The sequence below is a fragment of the Sus scrofa genome, chromosome 18 (assembly GCF_000003025.6).
Source record: "Sus scrofa isolate TJ Tabasco breed Duroc chromosome 18, Sscrofa11.1, whole genome shotgun sequence".
Taxonomy (NCBI): Eukaryota; Metazoa; Chordata; class Mammalia; order Artiodactyla; family Suidae; genus Sus; species Sus scrofa.
The window spans coordinates 22,022,480-22,043,574 of NC_010460.4; the positions used below are offsets into that span (position 1 = coordinate 22,022,480).

General features: G+C 36.6%; 1 long non-coding RNA gene across 1 annotated transcript in view; it reads right to left on the minus strand.

The window, feature by feature from the left end:
- Window positions 335-21,095, minus strand: part of LOC110257598 — an 803,392-nt gene continuing 782,631 nt past the window's right edge. The window contains exon 7 of the long non-coding RNA XR_002340440.1: window positions 335-5,517. This is a non-coding gene — a long non-coding RNA (uncharacterized LOC110257598). The remainder of the gene's footprint in view (window positions 5,518-21,095) is intronic.

Consider the following 21,095-nt stretch of genomic DNA (forward strand, 5'->3'; position numbering starts at 1 on the left):
TTAACGAATCCGACTAGGAACCATGAGGTTGCGGGTTCGGTCCCTGCCCTTGCTCAGTGGGTTAACGATCCGGCGTTGCTGTGAGCTGTGGTGTAGGTTGCAGACGCGGCTCGGATCCCGCGTTGCTGTGGCTCTGGCGTAGGCTGGCGGCTACAGCTCCGATTCAACCCCTAGCCTGGGAACCTCCATATGCCACGAGAGCGGCCCAAGAAATAGCAACAACAACAACAACAACAAAAAAAGACAAAAAGACAAGAAAAAAAAAAAAAAAAGAATGTGGCTCGAAATGACTTGTGTTTGTAAAAAAAAAAAAAAAAAAAAAAAATCACAAGAATATCATTAAATGGATTCTACAAGAGTGAACTGAGCTATCATTACAGGTTTTTTGTTGAAATAAATTATTTTCTTAGTTAATTCAAGCAATGAATTTAATAATGCAAGTTATTCTTCAAAGCTGTTATTAGGTTAATATTTTTAGGTTCATTTTAGTCAGCCCATGAGTTCAAGTAAAAAAATAGGAGGAGACCATTGGCAACAATCTGGTGAATGATAACACTGCTAGAGATAAAGCTCACAAATATGATTACCAGCAGGTGTTATGGATTACTTGTTTCAACATCACTTTACGTGTAATTGGCTAAAACAAGCCATCTTGAAAGAAAGGACGTGCGGATTTCCACTTTGAGATTTCTATCACCATTGCTGTTACGCACAGCATCTAAAAAGTATGTCTGATGTAATGTAGGCGTCTGAGGACTATTAGAATTCTTAAAGCAGAGCCCTTGAAAATGAATCTCTATAAAATCTAAATTATTTGGCTACATTTTTCACATATGTATTTCTAGCTTAAGATAATATAATGATAAATGTAAATTCATCAAAATTACTTGGGGCATACTAGAGAGAATATAATTAGACATAGATATAACATTTATCTTCATTTAATGTCAAACACAGGGGAAGCACACGTTATTTTTAAGAATATCAAAGTCACAATAAACTATGCTTTTCCTTAGAGAAAATGAAAAATAAGTTTCTCTTTGAGATTTCTTAAACATTCATAAATTATAGCAATCCAAGGTGTACTCCTGACCTCTTATATCTCTGCCTATCAAGTTGATAGTTTAGCCAGCAATTGGATTAGAGTAGGAACCACCAGATGAATTAAATACCACATGTAACAAAATGAAAGTCACAGTTATTACATAGGAAATGAAAGGAGACATCTTTCCCTGAAGAGAGGACTGCTGGCTTGAGACTGCCTGTTACTCTCTCTCATTTCCTGTAGAATCCTAAGCTGTTTGAATAACACTGAGATGAAAGATCACTAAAATATCCAAGGGAAGAAAAGGATATTTCTAGAATTCACCAAAAAAACAGCATGTACACAAGTAATACAATAACAACAACAACAAAATAAACCTCAATGGTGTTCATAATTAAGTTTTTCATACCAACATAAGGACATTGTCCTGCACATTATCTGATCTCATTCCTCCGGGGTTGCAGGTGATGTCACTTGACTAACTGAAATTCACTGCATTGCTGGTTGTTGAAAGAGTACAAGGGAAACTGCCATTGTGTATTTATTCGACCAGCAAGTGCAGTATACAGGTCCATATAAACATGACATAAAATGGGTTCTTATAAAACATATCCCATTAACTTCAAAAGGTTTAGGATAATGAAATCATCAAAAATATTAATTTCATTTTCTTTCAGGATTTGTTTTACAAAGTCCAAAGCCTGCTGAATCAAACACCCACATACACATATTCACTCATGCATTTTTTTTTTATTTCACTCATTTCAAAGTTAGCAGTAAACATAAAAATGAGCCATTAGAATCTGACTTTTTTCTTATTTTTCCCCATCATTTAAATTTTTTTTTAGTCTTCATTATAGTGCTTGATATAAATCTCAGGTTCAATATTTTGCTCAAAATTTTTTTATAAGAAAAGTTAGCTAAATGGTGGAGATAGGATCTCTGAAAGTCCATTCCTCCACAAACATAATGACAACACTGGCAACAACTGTTAAAGTCAACACTTCTCAGAACTATGAAAATTAATCAAAAGCTTGTAACAATCCAGATAATGGCAAAATCTCAATAAAAAAGGTGAACTTGGTGGCATTTTAACTTATCCTATTTCCATATTTTTCTTCTCAGGTCAGTTGTATCCTTGGATATCAACAGCTTTGCAAGTAATGTAGCTATGAAAACCAGAAACCTAGCAGTCAAATGGCAAGCTAGGTTTGGTGAGTATTTGACATTTCTGATGGTTCCTTGAGAAATTCCATTATCAGAATTTGTTTTTATTTGATCTTAGAACTGATCTGTTTGATTTCTCAACTGCCTTTTCTCTGGGACACTTGTTGAAAACAATCAGCAGTGGTTTAATATCACTCTTCACTGGTATGTCACCCACTGCGGCTAACAGTCTGATAAAAAGTCTTAAAAGGACTAAATGAAAAAGAGGTTTCCACAGGTAGCTTGTTAAAGCTCTGACATAACCATGGAGATATAAAGGTCACACAGAGGTGCAGGGTTGTGTGTATGTAACAGAAAGCACTGAAAGGGGCCTAAATTCTCACCTGTGGCTGAACTCGAGGGTCTGCACAAGCAGAAAATGACAGCTAAATTGGATTTGTAAACTTCCTATTGGAAAAAATGCATTCCCCACAGAATGCAGAGATCTCAGGCAAAGACTGGGAGACTTACTGTTTCAATGTGTTTAAGGATGTCCCTGTCTGATCATTAGCTGACCACTACACCAATTAAGCATTGACTTCAGTGGTTATGCTTAACAGAGAATAGAAGCTATATAGAATTAGTCCAGGAAAAGTGCTAAACAAATAATTATCAATAACTACTACAATGACAACAACCACTAGCAATTAATCACGAATCCAAATAAAATAAAATTTTATATGCTTAGATGTCACAATCTACTATTGTAAATGCCCAGTGTTCAACAAAAAATTATGAAATGCATAAGGAAACAAATTGTTACCTATATACAAGAAAAAAGGAGTCCAAGATTTAGAACCTAGAAAGATTTTTAATGAACTATTATAAATATGCTCAAATAACTAAAGGAAACTTATCAAGGAAATTAAAGGAGTATGTGAATAATGCTTCTTCAAATAGGGAACAGCAATGAAAACAAATTTTTTTTAAAAGAACAATACAGTAATTCTGGAGTTGAAATTTATAGTAACTAAAAAAAAAATCACTAGAGGAGTTCAACAGCAGATTTGAATGGCAGAAGAAGGAATCAGCTAACATGAAGATAGATTTATTAAGATTATCTATCTGAACACAGAAAAAAATCTTAAAAAGTTATACGCAAATGAACAAAGTTTCAGAGACCTGAGAAATTCCATCGAGCATGACAACGTACATACAATGAGAATCTTAGAGGAAAGAAAGAGGGAGAATGTTTATTTGAAGAAATTATGGCTAATAGAGTCAAGAATTTAGTGAATATAATTAATTTTCCTATCCACAAGTCTTAATAAATTCCAACTGGAATAAAATAAATATACACCTTGCTGCATCATATTTGAACTGTCAAAAACTAAAAACAAAATCTTGAAAGAAGCAGGAGATAGTGATGCATCAAATAAAAGCGAACTTCAAAAGATAGAGTTGAATTATTTTCAGAAATCATGAAGACCAGAGGCATAGAATGGCAGTCAAAGTGCTAAAGAAAAAGAGGCTGTCAATCAAGAATTCTATATCGAGCAAAACTATTCTTCATGTATGAGTGAGAAGTTAAGCTATTCTCAAATCAACAACCAATGAGAAAAAGGGTCACTAGCATAAATTTTCTGTAATAAATAAGAGTCCTTCAGCCTGAATTAAAAAAAAAAAGGAACGCTGGACTATAATTAAAACCTATACCAAAAGAGTACTAGAAAAGGTAAATACATAGGGAACTATTAAAAAGAATATAAAAAGTATGTTTATAATTCTCATCTCTGATACAAAAGACAATTATATAAAGTAACAAGTGTAAAACTGTATTGGCTTTATATTGTATAAAGATGTAGCTTGTATGGAAACAATAGCATAAAAAGGGGGAGTGGAGCTATAGTGGGGCAAAATTTTTTATACTACAAAAATTAAGTTGATGTTAAATCAATCTACATTGCTTTAAATTAAAATGTTAAATTAATAAATTAATCCCCATAACAATTACATTTAGGTAATTAACTTTAAAAATATAGTAAACAACATGAGAATTAAAATGGCATTGTAAAGTTAGGAAATAGGCCATAAGACTACTTTACCTCTAACACCAATTGCCAATTCAGAGATCCACAAGACCACTCTAGCTTGGTAATTTACTAGAAGCCCTCACAGAACTCACCAAAAACTGTTACACTCACCGTTACAGTTTATTACAGTAAAAGGATATAGATTAAAATAAGGCAAGGGAAGAGACACATTGGGAAGTTTCTGGAAGAGTTCCAAATACAGAGCTTCCACTTTTCCTCTCCCAGCAGAGTTATGGAGAATGTTGTCTCCTCCTGGCAACAATATGTTCAGAGAAGACAAATGGATCACTGCCAATGACAGAAGCTCACAGGAGCCCTGGTGCCCAAAGTTTTTACTAGTGTGTTGTCATGTAGATATGGATGACCACATATGTGGCTGATCTTTTGCCTCCAGTCCCTCCAAAGGTCAAGCTAATACTTCATAACCTCGAATCTTCACAATAAATCACATTGTTACTATCTCCTGTGGCTCAAAGTCCCCACATAAACAAATATACTCTTATGAGTCTAGATGTTCCAAAGTCTTAGATATTATACCCCAGGAACTAATAAGGGCAGAGGCCAGATCACTGAGTAAAATTAATTATTTTTCACACAGATGTACTATAAAACAATTATTTAACACTAAGGAAGGCAGTAAGAGAGGAAAAGAAAAAATGATATAAGGCACATAGAAAACATAGCAAACGGATGACACAAATATAACCTTTTCAGTAATTAAATGTAAATGGGAGAAAACATACCAATTAAAGGCTGGAATGGAAGAATGATTTAAAAAATTATACAACTCTATGCTGTCTTCCAGAAACACACTTTAGATTCAAAGGCATATAGATTGAGAATAATAAAATGGATAAAGACACACCATGCATACAGTAACCAAAAGAGATCTGGTATGGCAATATGAATATCAGACTTTACCAATAGCATAGACTTCATGACAAAAATTTTTACTAGAGATGAAGGAGAGCTCATAATGATAAACACATCTTCAGGAAAATATAACAATTACAAACAATATATGCATGGAATTTATTCCAGTTAATAAGCTGTTTGTGGAAGTAACAGAGTTATTTCCCAGGCAAAGCATTTAGCTGTTGGTGTAAGAGTCTCCAGACATCTCACTTTTCTGTGTGTTATAGAGGCCATTGACGTTCAACATAGTGGCTGCTGCATTATTCTGGGTCCAGACGGATAGAGGAATTTAGCAACTCTGGTATTATCTCCTTTTATCTGTATGAAATTGAACAAGTTATTTAACATCTCAAAGCCTCAATTTCCTTGAGTGTAAGATAGGGACAATAATGTTTAAATATGCATCTAAAACTATTAATACTTCTTGCATCAGAAAGGAATTTTCAAATATATGAAGTCGGTAAGTACCATTTTCTTAGAAAACTCTGTGGCCATGCTTTACCCAACCTTTGTTGGAAATTTCTACAATCTGTATTTGTCAATACATAGCAAGGCAAAAATATTAATTCTCAACTTTCTCAGCTCCCACATATCAGCTCTCTACAATTTAATAATTGCTACTCTTTGAATATTATATGTGGGACAAGTGTAATCATTACATGTCTGCTGATTTTCCAGTATTATGAACAAATAACTCTTTAGAAAAAAATTTCTGAATCTTGAATTCTTTTGTAAGTTGTCCCTTCCACAGGAATGCCTTCAAGAGGACTTATGGCCTCTTACGATTTGTCCTTACATAAAATATTTTATTTGTTTTAAGAAGAAAGTAAGTCTATAATCCCCAAAGATGGATTTGAAATTGGATAATGGTAAAACCTACACAATTTTTCTTTTTGCTTTGCAGTTATCTTAAGCCATTCTAGTGTTCTATACAGTATTATTTTATCCACGATATAAGATAATACCTATCTAGAGCTTGGTTTCCCAAAGTCCTGGGTAGTTCTCCAAACTGCTATATATTCTATAAAGATGCCTTTTATTAGAAGATTTATGCTAATAATACTGAATTAGTTTGGGTTTTTTCTCCCCCAAAATGAGTTAGAGATTTGGAGTTTTTACTAACCTCAAAAAGTTCTTTTCAAAGAAAGTGATATTTTTGCTTATATGCTTCAATAACTTTAAATTAAGGCAGTGGGGAATTTAAAATGCTGGGGAAAAAAGCTCAGCAAGAAATAACAATAAAAGACTAGCCACATGAAAGCACTGTAAGAAAAGCCAGTAGATATAATTATTACTAACATTATGGTAGATGGGTTATGTGAGAGAGTGGTGACATCAGATGGTAGGAAAGTCAATGAAGCCACAGGATCACAAATCATTAAGAAAAAACATATCATTTGCATCTGTTATTCTTTCTGTGTATTTTTCACTTGAAGAACTGGAATGAAATTTAAAAATCAGTATTTCACAGGCACTAATTTTGCGTTTATATAATATTTACACCCTTAATTTTCCATAAGGAACGAGGTTAAAAATTCATTTAAATTACATATGAAATCCTTATTTCTGTAACTGTTTTGTTATATGTTTGTTTTAAATGCAGACATTATTTTTTTCTTATTTTGAGAAATAGCTGAACCAAAATTGTTTATTTATAGTAAAATAAGATAGCTACTGTGTTTTGGAATAGAGAAACAGGGATATAAATATAGAATATTCACATAAGAAAAAATGGGCCTAAGTAATACTAAATGCTGTGAGAATTATACTCTTACCGTCCACACAGAGAAAACAGGGCAATATATGTAAAATGATGAAATGACAGTTTTCCATTTGGGCAGCAGGTAGTGAATTCTGAAGAAAAGAGCAAGAGAGAAGAGTCTCTTATGTGCTTCAGCTTACTACCTGAGGCAGTTTCCAAATTTTATTTTTTTGGGGGGCGTGGGGTGGGTGCTGGCTGCATCTGCAGCATGCAGAAGCTGCTGGGCAAGGGATGAAGCCCACACTACAGCAGTGACAACACCAGATTTTCATCCTGCTGAGCCACAAGGAAACTGAAGTTTCAAAACTTTTGAGAAGAATGAAGAAAGAGAAACAGAGACTCTATGCAGTTGGAAAAGTTTCAAGTATACCAACATACATGAAATGGGAAATCAAGAAAGAAAGGAGAAAAAGAAAGAAGCAGCATAGTTTTTGCTTTTGTTTTTTACACCTTAAATGTATATGTTTGTATGTCAATCATACCTCAATGAAAGTGGACAAAATTAGAATCTTTGCTAAGGATAGACCAGGATGAAAATAATATAAGAAATCAGTTAATGAGTTTTTCATCAATTTCTTTTGACCTATCAGTTGTTATCTGAAAATGGAAATACATATCAAAAAGCTTTCCACTAGTTTGGGTTTTTACCTGTTTGTGCTCTTTTGAGTCTTTGATTCATCTTTAAAATTTCCTGTTCAGAATTTATCAGTGCTAACATGTGTTATCTTTTTTCCCCTTAGCAGCTGGAAACTCAACAGAGGACTCAGAAGCTATTGTTGGGTGTTAGATTCGGTGACTAACAGCCACCTAGATAGAACATTTGCCACTTCACAGCTTTCCTTGCTTGGAAGGTGAAGATTTTGTATTGCAGGGAAGACAAAAAGCTTAAGTCCTGCTCTGATTAAAGCAGGATAGCTCTTCACCAGAACTTACTTCTTAGTCTTCAGTCCTATTGATTCTCTGGTAAGACTGATTCTCTAGTAAGAGAATCAATACCAATGTATAGTTACCTGCATCTTAGCATCAAAGGGCAAAACCACAGTGGACAGCTGCTACCCTCAGAGATCTTAGGCATCCTTTGATTTTTGAGGATGAAAAACTGGAAGTAGGCATCTCAGGTGGCTTCATTCTCAAAAGCATGGACACCATTTTGTGTCACCTTGGTGTGCAAAACAACCTAAGTCTACACAGGTACTGCTATCCTGGCTGGGCAATTGTTTACAGTGAATCTTTATTTTTCTGGAATAAAATGAGTAATTAAAAAAAGAAGTAAAGAAATAAAGGGAATCCCTATTGTGACTCAGTGGTAGTGAACCCAATTAGTATCCACAAGGATGTGGGTTTGATCCCTGGCCTCACTCATGTGGATTAAGGATCCAGCATTGCCCTGAACTGTGGTGTAGGTCACAGACATGGCTTGGAACCCATGTTGCGATGGCTGTGGCATAGGCCAGCAGCTGTAGCTCTGATTTGACCCTTAGCCTGGGAACTCTCATATGTCATGGGTGCGACCCTAAAAAGACCAAAAGAAACCCCACTATTACCTAATCCAAGTTTATGATTATTTTCCCCTGTTTTCTTCTAAGGGTTTTATAGATTTTGTCATTACATTCATGTCTTTGATCCATAACGAGTTAATTTTTGTATGTGGTGTGAGGCAGGAATCCAGTTTCATTCTTTTGTATGTGATTAATCCAACTGTTCCAGCAACATTTGTTGAAGAGACTATTCCATATCTGTCAAATTATCTTTGCACACTAGTCCAAAATCAATTAGCTATAATTGTGAGGGTTGATTTCTGGATTCTTAATCTATTCCAATGGTGTGTGTCTATCTTTATGCCGGCACCACACTATTTTATTTTATTTTATTTATTTATTTTTTATTTTCCCACTGTACAGCAAGGGGGTCAGGTTATCCTTACATGTACACATTACAATTATATTTTTCCCCCACCCTTTCTTCTGTTGCAACATGAGTATCTAGACAAAGTTCTCAATGCTATTCAGCAGGATCTCCTTGTAAGTCTATTCAAAGTTGAGTCTGATAAGCCCAAGCTCCCGATCCCTCCCACTCCCTCCCCCTCCCATCAGGCAGCCACAAGTCTCTTCTCCAAGTCCATGATTTTCTTTTCTGTGGAAAGGTTCATTTGTGCTGGATATTAGATTCCAGTTATAAGTGATATCATATGGTATTTGTCTTTGTCCTTCTGGCTCATTTCACTCAGGATGAGAGTCTCTAGTTCCATCCATGTTGCTGCAAATGGCATTATGTCATTCTTTTTTATGGCTGAGTAGTATTCCATTGGGCACCACACTATTTTAATTAATGAGGCTTTGCATTCAATTTTGAAATCCGGAAGTGGTAAGTATTTTAATTTTGTTTTTCTTTTTCAGGATTGGTTTGACCATCCTGGATTATCATTTTTCAAAAAAAAAAAAAAAAACTTAAATATATAGCTTATCCTTACCTAAGTAGATAAAATATTATTTGAATTTACTGAGTCGATATGTTAAAGTATGATTTCTCTTCCATGAAAGAATGGAGAGAGACTTGAAGCATTTGAACACATGATGCAGACAGTGCAATTCTTTGATGATGGGCACAGAGGATGTTGTTCGGGGAAACAATTTTGCTGATGGAGTTTTATGCACCTCTCAACCCCTTTTTTCTCTTTGTAGGCTACATCTCCACTGAATATAATATATATTTAAATACTTGTTGATCTTCTGGGTGTGTGGGGAGTAGGCAGTTCTGAAAGTAGGAGCTGGTGGACCCCCTAGTAGGGGTCAGTGACATTGCTGCTGTGTAAAAGTATTGGGGACTTGAGTCTTCAGAGGTTCCTGTAGTGGCCCAACTCTTAAGACCAAGGGAGTCAGCAGGTAGGGGGTGTCCTAGTAGCAAAATGGTGGGTTTCTGCAGACTGGAGTTAAGGTCCCAGCCCTGGGATTCTGTCTGCTTCTCAATGGAGAATTTGGGCTCTGTTGGTGCTGTCCCTGCAGGTGGCCATCAGGAACAGCTGGATATCATGCTCCCATACATCCTCCCAGACACTGTCCCTCAAAGAGCAGTGGCTTCTGTTCAGGGACCTAGCCTGAGCACAAGGAAGGGACCACCTCATTTCTCATCAAGGGCTTAAATGCAGATGGCTAAGGCTCCTGCTCTTAAAGTCCCAGATCTCAGTAAGAGAGTCCGTGGCAAACTTCTGTCACTCTTTCCCCCACTGCATGAGGACCTTACAAGGTCTGAATCTGGCACAAGTATCTGGGTGCTCCTCCCAGAATGGAGGCCGAGCAGAGCTGGGTACCTGCTCCAGGTATGTGGAAGAGCCCTCTCTACACCCAGGGAAGCTATTGTGATGGTCCCTGAAACCCAAATCCATTGCTTCTGGGTGTCAAGGGGATCACAGCCTCAGCTTCCTGTAACTCAGTGCTAAAGAGAATTTAGCCCATTATGGAATAAAGGAGATCCTAGTGGAATAAAGGCCTCCAAGTTTCCAGATCCTGTCATGTGCAGGGATGAAGGGGTTTCCAGACCAGCTGTTTTGGCAGGGATTCTCAGGGTTCTGTTATCTCAGTATTCAGGATCTAGACAGACCACATTGGTCCATAATGCCTACACTTCACAAAGGATTTGTCATCTAGTTCAACTACAGTCTTGTTTCTAATATAAAAGCAATGTCATATTGTTAAGGTGTTAGTCTGTGATTTTGAGGTCAGAGAAAAAGAGATCACCCTGAACTAGACAATATGCAAAAGTATGTTTTCCAGCTCTCTTGTCAGAATTGCAAAATATGCACTTGCTTTCACTGTGATGCACAACCTAGTAGCAGTATTCAGAGAGAAGTACATTCAGACCCCACCTGTATCCAATCATCAAAGGGTCTTGATATTTACCAAAAGGACCTGTCATTTATAAAATGAAAAACTGGCTCATGTCAGTTTGTGACAGACAATTACAAACATATAGACATTCATAGGAAGTATTTCACTTGACAGTAAGTATCTCTGCTTTCTATTTCATTATTTAACAATAGACAAAAAATAAAAAAAGTATCATGATTGTATCTATTTACACATATCTGATATAAATATGTATTGGCTAGGCAGCACATCAAATATCATAAAGAGCTGATTACCTACAGTAACAAATTCTGTGGAGCTTGGGACAAGATGGGGGAGTAGAAGGACTTAAGCTCACCCTCTCTCATGAAAACACCAAAATTACAACTAGCTGCTAGACAGCCGTCAATAAAATAGATCAGAAACTACCAAAAAAGATATCCTATACCCAAAGACAAGAAGTCACATCACAAAGGCAGGAGCAGTGCTTTCATGATATAAGCAAGCCCATACCCACTGGGTGGGTGACTCAAAGACTGAAAAATAACTATATCACATAGGCTCTCCCATAGGAGTGAGAGTTCTAAATCCCATGTCAGGTTCCCCAGCCAGGGGGGTCTGGCATTGGGAGGAGGAACCCTCAGAGCATTTGGAATTGAAGGAAAGCAGGGTGTGTGTGTAGGAGCTCTTCAGAACTGGGGAAAACAGATTCCACTCTTGGAGGGCACTCACAGGATGCCCTATGCACTGGGCCCCAGGGTAAAGCAGGGATGCCATAAGAATCTGGGCCAAACCTACCTGCAGGTCTTGAAGGGTATCTAGGGAAATCAAGGGTGGCTGTGGCTTGTTTTGGGGGCAAGACTTTGGAGATAGAGGTTCTAGGAATATTAATCAGCATGAGTTCCCCTGGAGGCTGCCATTTTGGAAAAATCTGGCACCACCCATCAGGGCTGAGAAGCCCCAAACCAAACAACAAATAAGATGGGAACACAGCTCCACTTATCAGCAAACAGAGTACCTAAAGTCCTCCTAGGCACATATCTACCCCTAATAACACCCAGAGACAAAGCCCCACCCACCAGAGGGACAAGATTCAACTCCACCTACCAGTGGGCAGGCACCAGTCCCCCCATCAGTAAGCCTGTAACAAAGTCCTGTACCAACTTCCCCCACAAGGGGGAAGATATCAGAAGCAAGAGAGGCTACAACCCTCTAGCCTGCAAAAAGACCAAATGAAAAGCTATTCAAAAATGAAAAGGCAGAGGAAAATTAATGGGATGTGGGAAGTAGACAAAAACAAAACAAAACAAAAACAAAAAAATAAGTGAACTGGAGATTGGCAGCCTCTATGATAAAGACTTTATAATAGTGACAGTAAAGATGATCCAAAATTCACTAGAATCAACCAGTACAGGAGATTACAGGAGACAGAAGAATGAATAACCTAGGTGGAAGACAGATTGGTGGAAATCACTGATGTGGAAAAGAATAAAGATTGTGTAGGCCAGCAGCTGCAGCTCTGATTGCACTCCTAGCCTGGGAACCTCCATATGCCAAGAGTGTGCCCTCCCAAAAAAAAGGTAAAGAAAAAAAATGAAAAGAAATGAGAAAGTCAAAGAGAATTCTGGGACAAACTTAAATGCACCAACATTCACATCATAGGGTTACCAGAACTAAAAGAGAGAAAGAGCCAGAGAAAATATTTAAAAAGATCATATCCAAAAACTTCCCTAATATGGGCAAGGAAATCAATTACTCACTCAAGTGCAGGAAGTACAATAGGCACCATATAAAATAAACCCAAGGAGGGACACACCAAGCCACACATTAATCAAATTGACAAAAATTAAAGACAAAAATAAAATACTGAAAGCAGCTAGGGAAAAGCAACAAATAACATACAAGGGAACCCCAATAAGGTTGTAAGCTGATTTTTCAAAGAAATCGAGCAGGCCAGAAGGGAGTGACCATATACACTTAAAGTAATAAAAGGAAAAAAGCTTCAACCAAGAATACTCTACCCAGCAAGGCTGTCATTCAGATTTAAAGGAGAAATCAAAAGCTTTACAGACAAGCAAAAGATAAGAGAATTCAGCACCACTAAACCTGCTTTATGACAAATATTAAGGGAACTTCTCTAGATAGAAAAGAATAGGCCACAAAAAGAAGCAAGAAAATTACAAATGAGAGGCAATCATGAGAAGGGTTGGGTACAAATGCATGATACTGGAGAAGCATTTGCAATTAAGAGACTAGTATCATAAAACAATAACGTAGATAGACAGAAAGACAGACTCCTATATTGGAGTTCCGTTGTGGCTCAGTGGAAACGAACATGACTAGTGTCCATGAGGATGTGTGTTGATCCCTGGTCTTGATCAGTGGTTTAAGGAGCTGGTGTTGCCATAAGTTATGGTATAGGTTGCAGACACAGCTCAGATGCAGCATTGCTCTGGCTCTGACATAGGCTGGCAGCTTCAGCTCCAATTTGTCAACTTGGAACTTCCATATGCCCAGGTACATAGGTGAGCCCTAAAAAATCTAATAATAATAAAACAATAATAATAATTATCTTAAATATAAATGGCCTAAATGCTTCTACAAAAAGACATAGATTGGCTGAATGGATACAAAAACAAGGCCCATATATATGATGTCTACAGGAGACCCACTTCAACTCTAAGGAGACATACAAACAGAAAGTGATAGAATGAAAGAAAATATTCCATGCAAATGGAAATCAAAAGAAAGCCAGAGTAGCAATACTCATATCAGACCAACTAGACCTTAAAATAAAGAATGTTATAAGAGATAAATAAAGGCATTACATAATGATCAGAGGATCAATCCAAGAAGATACAACAATTGTAAATATATATATACACACACACACCCAGTATAGATCATCTCAACATATAAGGCAATTTCTAACAGCCTAAAAGGAAAAATTAACAATAAAACAATAGTGGGGGACTTTAAATCCCATTTACAGCAATGGACAGATCATCCAGACAGAAAATCAACAAAGAAATATAGGCCTTAAATGATACATCAGACCAAAGGGACTTAAGAGATATAGAATATCCCATCCAAAAGCAGCAGAATACACATTCTTCTCAAGTGCACACAGAACACTCTCTAGGATTGTTCACATTCTGGGGCACAAATCAAGGCTCAGTAAATTTTAAAAAACTGAAACCATATCAAGCATCTTTTCTGACTACAACGCTGTAAGATTGGAAATAAACAAGGGAAAAAAAACTGCAAAAACACAAACACATGGAGTGTAAACATGCTACTAAACAACCAATGGATCATGAAGAAATCAAAGAGAAAATTAAAAAATACCTGGAAGCAAATGATAACAAAGACACACAATCCAAATCCTATGGGATATAGCAAAGGCAGTTCTAAGAGGGAAGTTAATAGCAATACAAACCTACCTCAGGAAACAGGAAAAAATACCCAATAAACCACTTAACATTGTACCCAAAGAAACTAGAGAGAAAAGAATAAACAAAACTCAAATTTAGCAGAAAGAAACTATAGAGATCAGAGAAGAAATAAGTGAAATGGAAATGAAGAAAATAATAGAAAAGATCAATGAAACTAAAAGCTGGTTCTTTGAAAGGATCAACAAAAGTGATAAACCCTTAGCTAGACTCACCAAGAAAAAAAGAAAGAGGACTCAAATCAATAAAGTTAGAAATGAAAAAGGAGATATTACAACAGACATCACAGTTATACAAAGGATCATAAGAGATTACTGCAAGCAACTATAGGCCAACCTAGAAGAAATAGAAAAATTCTTAAAAAGGTACAGTCTTCCAAGACTAGAAAGGAAGAAAAGGAAGAGATGAACGAACTAATCACAAGTACTGAAATTGAAACTGTCCCTAAAAGAATTCTAACAAACAAAAGTCCAGGACCAGATGGCTTCACAAGCAAGTTATATCAAAAATTTAGAGAAGAGTTAACTCCTATCCTTCTGAAACTATTTCAAAACGTTGTAGAGGAAGGAACACTCCCAAACTCATTCTATGAGGCCACTATCACTCTGATATCAAAACCAGACAAAGATACCACAAAAAAAAAGAAAATTGTAAGCCAATATCACTGATGAACATAGATGCAAAAATCCTCAACAAAATACTAGCATGCTGAATACAGCAATACATTTGGAACAAGACAAATATGTTCACTCTCACCACTTCTATCCAACATAGTTTCTGAAGTCCTAGCCATGGAAATTAGAGAAGAAATAAAGGGAATCCAAATTGGAAAGGAAGAAGTAAAACTATCACTATTTTCAGGTGACAAGATACTGTACCTAGAAAATCCTAAAGACACTACCAGGAAACTGTTAGAGCTCATCAATGAATTTGGTAAACCTGAAGGATACCAAATTAATACACAGAAATTGACTGCATTTCTACAAACTAATGGTGAAAGATGAGAAAGAGAAATTAGGGAAATAATCCCTTTATCATTGCATCAAAAAGAATAAAATATCTAGGAATACATCTACCTAAAGAGACAAAAGATCTCTACTCTGAAAACTATAACACGTTGATGAAAAGAAACCAGTGACACAAACATATAGAAAGATATACCATGCTCTTGGATTGGAAGAATCAATATTGTCAGAATGACTATATTACCCAAGGCAATCTAAAGATTCAATGCAATCCCTATCAAATTACCAATGGCATTTTTCACAGAACTAGAACAAAATATTTTAAAGTTTGTTTGGAAACACAAAAGACCCCAATTAGCCAAAACAATCCTGAGAAAGAAAAATTAAGCTGGGGGAATCAGGCTCCCTGACTTCAGACTATAGTACAAAGCTGCAGTCATCAAATCAGTATGGAACAGACACAAAAACAAAAAGTAGATAAATCAAACAGGATAGAAATTCCAGAAATAAACCCAAGTACCTATGATCAACTAAACTATGACAAATGAGGCAAAAATATACAATGGAGAAAAGATAGTCTCTTCAATAAGTGGTGCTGGGAAAACTGGACAGCTACATGCAAAACAATGAAATTAGAACATTCTGTAACACCATACACAAAAATAAAGTCAAAATGGATTAATGAAGTAAATGTTAAGATCAGATACTATAAAATTCTCAGACGAAAACATAGGCTCAATACTCTCTAATGTAAACCACAGAAATATCTTCTCAGTGCCACCTCCTAGAGTAATGAAAATAAAAACAAAAATAAATGGGGCCTAATTAAACTTCAAAGTTTTTGCACAGCAAAGGAACTCATAAACAAAACTACAACTCACAGAATGGGAGAAAATATTTGCAAGTTAAGCAGCTGATACAGGATTAATCAACAGTGTATACAAACACCTCCTGCAGCTCTAGGTCAAAAAACAACCAACCAACCAAATTGAAAAATGGGCAGAAGATCTAAATTGACATTTCTCCAAAGAAGATACATGGATGGCCAAAAAACACATGAAAAGATACTCAGCATCACTGATTATTAGACAAATTCAAATCAAAATTACTATGAGATACCAACTTACACTAGCTGGAATGGCCATCATCAAAAATTCTACAAATAATAAATGCTGGAGAAAAGGGAACCCTTTTGCACTGTTAGTGGGAGTGTACATTTGTGCAACCCCATGGAAAACAGTACGGAGGTTCCTCAAGACACCGAAAGTAGAACTATCATACAATCCAGCAATCCCACTCCCAGGCATCTAGTCAGAAAAAAAAAAAAAAAAAAAACATAATTCAAAAAGATATATGCACCCCAATGTTCACTGCAGCACTGTTTACAATAGCCAAGACATGAAGCAGCCTTAATTTCCATCAACAGAAGAATGAATAAAGCAGTGGCACATATATACAATGGAATATTATCTATGAAAAAGAATGAAATAATGCCATTTACAGCAACATGGATGGACCTAGGAACTGTCATACTAACTGAAGTTAGAGAGTGAAAGACATGAAAGACAAATACCATGATATCACTTCTATGTGGAATATAAAAATAAAAAGGATAGAAATGAAGTGACCTGCAGAAGAGAAACAGACTCATAAACTTTGAAAAACTTATGGTTACTGAGAGGAGAAGGTGGCAGGGTGGGAGCGTTGGACTGGAGTTTGGGATTAGCATACACACACTCAATTATATGGAACAATTGGCCAATGGGGACCTGGTATGTAGCACAGAGCACTCTACCCAGTGTTCTGTGATAATCTATGTGGGAAAAGAATCTGAGTAAATTAACTATACTTCAGTAAAACTTAAAAAATATTAAAAACATGAATTGCATTCACTGTAAGAATTCTTCCTTCAGGCATTAAATTACCCAATTCTGCATTAAAAAATAAAAAGTAATAATATTTTGTTGTACAAAAGAAGATAAGAGGAAATTCCTAACAGATTCAACAGTAGGACTTTTGCTTCCCACCATGATGGGCTCCCAAATGCCTTAAAACACCAAGAAACTAAACAAGGTATGAAATAAAAATTTTCCTACATTTGATGCAGGTAGGACAGATCTGAGATTTCTGAGTGAAGGGAAACAAAGAAGGCGAGCCTTTGTGCAGGAAGGGGGCATGCAAATAAAATCCACCTATTTCATTGTGTTGAGGGATCAGTATCAGAAATCAGGTAGGTTAATGCAGATAGAATTTGCTGGGGTGAGCAGAAAACATTGGAAAAAAGAGAGTTATGCAGATATTCAAAGTGGCCTCCTCTAGTTTCAGCTGAGTAATGATAGGCTATATAGAAAAATAAATTAAACAAGGGTAGGAAGAAAACTATATGAATTAGTAGGACTATCAACTCCTGGAGCACATGCAGGGCTGAGAATAATTTATTTTCCTATCAGCCAGATAGAAAGATGTCTTAACCCACAGATTAAGCATGGTCTGAGAAGGTTACTGAATTAATAATAATGAGGCTTAATTATGTTCATAGTAACAGCTAGTCTGTACTAGCTTTAAGAAATCTTAAAGCAAGCCTTGAAAAGATTTAATTGATCCAAATAACTTAATTGTATTCCAGACAAAATCTAACACTACTTAAAGGAATACAACAAAATCCATCACCCAAATTCACAGTGTTCAGTACTTAATCACCAATTTACCAGGTATATCAGTTAAGTGAGTCAATGTTCCACCAAAGGAGCAGAAGCAGTAGGAAATCAACCTATTTACGTATAAATTTATATAGTTACATCTTCATACCCAAAGTTTTACATATTTATAACATAAAATAAGTATATTTTATAGAGGATTAAATTGTATAACTTGGGGATCTTGCTAAGCAGTTTCTGCATGCTTGTCTCCGCATGTAATGTTGAAGCCCCAAATTCGATAGGCAGGAAGGCCAAAAGGGAAACTTACAAGAAGTCTGGAACCTCAGGAACATAAGCTGGCATCTCATGAGGTCAGAGTGACACCTGTGCCCATTCTTGTTGCCTCTGACCTTGCAGACAAGGAAAAGGGCACCTTGTATAAGCCAGGATCACTTACTCCAGAGCTGAATGCCCACATACTTAGCCAGGAGTCAGAGAAACTGAAGGAATATCTAGGGGTAAAGAAAAGTAACTAGATCCAGCAGCTGCTTTCTACGAACAGAGTGAGTCAGGAGATCATCAACAACATGAGTGTGCCACCAAATGGCTGTGGCATCCTTTTCACCACGCCTCCAACTCCAAAATCCACAGTATTTACTGCTGCATAACAATATCACCAGAAATTTGCTGGCTTAAAACAGCACATATATCTCCTACTGTTTTTCTGGGTGAGGAGTCCTGATTTGACTTATCTGGATCCCCTGCAAAGATGCAATCACAGGATCAATGAGAGCTAGGTTCTCATCCAGAGGAGGCTCAACTAGAGGAGGAGTCACTGCCCCCTTTGTGTGGTGGCTGGGGACATTCCATTCCTTACAGTTGTCAAATTGTTAGCTTCAGGGTTTGTTTGTTTGTTTGTTTTTCCCTATCTTCTTGGCTGTCAGCTGGAAGTTATGAGCAATCCCTACAGGCTGCCTGTAGTTTCTCACCATGTGGGGTTTCCAAATATGGCTGCCATGCTTCCTCAAAGGCAGAAAGTGACAGACAGAGAACCCAGTGAGAGCGAGCTACACTTTTATGTAACAAAATTAAGTCCACGTAGTAGTCATGCAAGATCCTGTTACCTCTGCTGTATTCTATTGGTTAGAAGCAAACTGCAGGACCCAACCACACTTACGGGAAGAAGACCACACAAAAGCATGAACATTGGGAGGTGGTGGCTGTGAGAGCCTCCTCAAGAGTCTCTCTCTCACCTACGCATGCAAATGCACAGGAAAGTATGATGAATAATTAGGAGTGGAAAAGACAGTAAAAGTTACAGATTTAATGGAGTTAGTTCTTTTTAATCTGCCATTATCAATATACTACTTAGATTCAAATGGAGAAAGGAAAACACAAACATGATGACAGAAGAAACAGATTTTAGATGTATGGTTTCAGGTCTTCCATTCAAGTCTTTAATTCATTGAGTTTGTTAGGCTTCAAGTCCCCTTCAAGGAGATAGAACTCAAAGCCTCTGGCCAAGACAAGAACTACCAGACCTTTATCATCCTCCACAGGTCTCATCCTAATGCCCCTTCCCTCACCTTACTAGGCAAGGCATATGGCCCGGCCCACTCCTCACCCTGCCTCTATAGGGACAAGAAGACACCAAACACAACATCAAGGGACTTTCATGGGAACTTCCCTATAGCTATCCCACATCAAATAAGGTATCCTGCCTGAGACCCATCAGAAGAACATAGACCAATCAACATTCAGTCCTTAGGAATGCGCAGTGGGCCAGGGTGGGAAGAATTGGTGGGCCAGTGAGAGAAAAATCAGGTCCCACTCAGGTCTGCAGCATGGGGGGAATATAAGGAAAACCCAATTGTAAAGCCAGAACCAGTCCCTGCTCGTGAAGCAGCCCGCTCTCTGAGAGCATACTTTCACTTTAATAAACTTGCTCTAACGTGCCTACCATTTCAAGTCTTTGCTTGCAACAGGGCAGGGACGGGAAACACTGCAATCCTAACAAGTTAATTTTTGTGTGTGATGTAAGCAAGTGGTTCAGTTTCATTCTTTTCCATGTAGGTGTCTAGTTTTCCCAACATGACTTATTTAAGAAACTGTCCTTCCTCTATTGTATATTCTTGGGTCCACTGTCATTAATTAATTAATTGGCCTATCTACGTCGGTGGTGCATTAATACCAAAAAATTCCTTTAGAGAATATCTTGTCAGGTGATAAGATATTCCTATCAAGATATACATTCTGATAAGATATACATCAAATTAATACATCAGTTGCCCTTTACCTTCATGAAATTTTTTCTTCAGTAGACATTAAAAAACTGATGGCTGGTGTGTTTGTAGTTTTGATAACACTACATCTATATACCTGTTTTTCTAAATATAATATTATTTACTCTTTTAACAGATGAGTGAGACTTATAGAAGTAAAGAACTTGCTCATGTCACATATTTGGGGAAAAAAAATGGATTCAAACAAGTCTGTATAACACTGAATCCTGTGCTTTTTCCAGGACACTGCTTTGCATCACTAATATGTAAAAAGCAAAACAACTGGATAATTATGCTCTCAAAAGGATAGTTACTTGCATGCTATACATGTAAAAATGCTTCATATTTATGATTAATATTGGCCCAAACACTTACTGAAAGTCCACAATGTTCAGGCATTATGCAAATTACAGCAGTTCTGCTTCATGCTTTTAACTAATTTAGAATTTACTAATGACCACTTTACCCGTAGAAGTGCCAAAATCACAAGACATTTTGGAAAACTATTTCACCACCCTCTTATATAATTTAGTGACTCATTACTTAACAGTATCTTATGCAACATGGACAATATTATCAAATGAATCATGAAATAAGACATAAGTGTCCCATTTTCCCTAATGATAATTTTAATACTTTAAGTTTTCAAATTATTTTTTATTTCATATTCTGATTGCCTATCCTTTCTGTGAGGTAAGATAACAAAAGGTGAAATTAAGGCTCAGAGCTTTATGTGATTTTCTATCTGTCACAACAGACATTAATAGCTAAACAGAAATAAAAACTCAGATTCCATAGGCCTTAATCCAATGAAATTTTCACATTTATTCCACAGACAGATGATTTCTTAGGGAAATAAATCACCTTTCTAGTAAAATGTCTTTAATGTCCCATGGGTTTTGCTGTTTTATAATATTAATAATTGATCTTGATTCTTACATACAGGTTCAACCT